This window comes from Sphaerodactylus townsendi, linkage group LG13, assembly GCF_021028975.2.
Source record: "Sphaerodactylus townsendi isolate TG3544 linkage group LG13, MPM_Stown_v2.3, whole genome shotgun sequence".
Taxonomy (NCBI): domain Eukaryota; kingdom Metazoa; phylum Chordata; class Lepidosauria; order Squamata; family Sphaerodactylidae; genus Sphaerodactylus; species Sphaerodactylus townsendi.
Genome location: NC_059437.1, coordinates 4,535,396 through 4,537,944, shown reverse-complemented (window position 1 = coordinate 4,537,944; position 2,549 = coordinate 4,535,396). Strand labels below are relative to the sequence as shown.

Genomic DNA, 2,549 nt, shown 5'->3' with positions numbered 1-2,549 from the left:
CCCAAAGATGCGCTATGTCTTATTTTCAGGGGATGTCTTATTATTCCACTCCACAGCTGCATGCTCAGGTGTTCTGTTTGACGGGCATGCTTCCAAACAAAAACTTTGCTGTGTCTTACTTTTGGGGGATGCTTTATATTTAGCACTTCAGCAAAACCTCTACTATGTCTTATTTTCAGAGGATGTCTTATTTTCAGGGAAACAGGGTACTAGTAGTCGGGCACTGAATGAAATTGATAGGCAGTAGGAACAGTACCCAGTGAGTAACTGAGTTGTGGAATTTGTTGCAGTGGAGATAGTGATTACCATAGGTATAAATGGCTTTACAATGGGATAGACAGATTTAAGATGATCCAACAGTTGCTGCTAGGAAATCTTCATATTCAGAGTACATTGCTAGAGTACATCTATACAAATATAACTTGGAAGACTCTCTGAGCACCCTTCTTGTGTGAATCCTATCTGAAGGTAGCCAAGGATAGTGTGGGGCAGAGGGTGTCTAGCAAAATACTAAAACAGATACTGGAACACTCCAAGGCATTCAAAGAACAGCGTTAGCAAAGGAGTGCTAAAAGAAAGATGAATGGGGTTGCCAACTCATGTTCTGACAAGGCTCCTGAGTCTTTAAAAGGTTGCTATGACAGACAGCAGCAGCACAAATACAGCTAACCTATCACCACATTTACTAGCAGATTTAGGTACTAGTAGGGTAGTCAAACCTGTTAGGCAGTTTATAATGATAGAGGAGCAAAATTAGAGCACCTGTATTGGGAAGCTTCCATCAGAGTTGTGAGATGTACAGCGGTAGAGTTGAGTTCAGTAGCACCTTAGAGACCAATGCTTCATTGACTCTCAAAAGCTTTCCTTTTTATTTATTTAGAGTTGTCAAGTCACATCTAATGCATGGTGACTCCTGGGGGGATTTTCAAGAGAAGTGACATTCAGAGGTAGTCTGCCATTGTCTGCCTCCACAGTCTCCCATCCAAATACTTGCCAGGGTCGACCCTGCTTAGCTTCAGAGATCTGACAAGATCCGGCTAGCCAAGGCCAATCCTGCTTAGTTTCCAAGATAAGAACATAAGAACTAGCCTGCTGGATCAGACCAGAGTCCATCTAGTCCAGCACTCTGCTACTCGCAGTGGCCCACCAGGTGCCTTTGGGAGCTCACGTGCAGGATGTGAAAGCAAGGGCCTGCTGCTGCTGCTGCTCCTGAGCACCTGGACTGCTAAAGCATTTGCAATCTCACATCAAGGAGGATCAAGATTGGTAGCCAGAGATTGACTTCTCCTCCATAAATCTGTCCAAGCCCTTTTTAGAAGAAGAGGAGTTTGGATTTATATCCCCCCTTTCTCTCCTTGTAGGAGACTCAAAGGGGCTTACAATCTCCTTGCCCTTCCCCCCTTGCAACAAACACCCTGTGAGGTGGGTGGGGCTGAGAGAGCTCCGAGAAGCTGTGACTAGCCCAAGGCCACCCAGCTGGCGTGTGTGGGAGTGCACAGGCTAATCTGAATTCCCCAGAGAAGCCTCCACAACTCAAGCGGCAGAGCGGGGAATCAAACCTGGTTCCTCCAGATCAGAATGCACCTGCTCTTAGCCACTATGAATGCACTTAGCCACTACGAATGCACAGAATGCACCTGCTCTTAGCCACTATGCCCCTGCTACGCCTATCCAGGTTAGTGGCCATCACCACCTCCTGAAGCAGCATATTCCAAACATTCCAAGATGTATGGAAATATCCCCAGATAGAAGAATGGGAAGGATCCAGTTTGGTATTTGGGTCCTGGACTCTTAAGTTGGAGCATAAGAATTCTGAGGTGTCAGGGTTCCGAGTCAACTGCTGTTAGCAGTTGTTTAAATTTATTTTTTGTCATCAAGCCGTAGCTGACTCCTGGTGGTTTTCAATGCAATAGACGCTGACAGGTGGTTTGCCATTGCCTGTCTCCACAACTGTGGTATTCCTTGGAGGTCTCCTATCCAAGAATGAGCCAGGGTCAGTGCTGAGAATGTGTGACTGGCCCAAGGTGACTCAGCAAGCATCTATGGTGCAAGTGGGGATTGGAACCTGGATTTCCTGTGCTTGCTTCGGCAGCACATATACTAAAATTGGAACGATACAGAGAAGATTAGCATGGCCCCTGCGCAAGGATGACACGCAAATTCGTGAAGCGTTCCATATTTTTTTTGAGAAACTGACAAAAAACTATGGGAAGAAAAGATGGAAGATATAATGAAATTATGGACAATGTATGAAACATGGATGGAAGAAGCCGGATTTAACAAAGAACTATGGAATAAGAGAATAAGAAGAATGAATCTCCTACTGCTTGCATAAAACAATTAATAGAAAGGGGGGGAGGGGGGAATGAAAAAATGTATAGATGAAATGAAGAGATTGAATGTAACAAATGCATAATTATTCTATACAATAAAAATCTATTAAAAAAAAAAGGAACCTGGATTTCCCAGGTCCTAGTCAAGTGGTGGCGAACCTATGGCACGGGTGCCAGAGGTGGCACTCAGAGCCCTCTCTGTGGGCACGTGTGCCA

The 2,549-nt window shown here is 45.0% G+C and overlaps 1 non-coding gene across 1 annotated transcript; it reads left to right on the top strand.

The window, feature by feature from the left end:
- Window positions 1-2,076: 2,076 nt before the first annotated feature.
- LOC125443179 lies at window positions 2,077-2,183 on the top strand. The gene has a single exon (XR_007246082.1). It is a non-coding gene; the product is annotated as a U6 spliceosomal RNA (small nuclear RNA).
- Window positions 2,184-2,549: the final 366 nt, after the last annotated feature.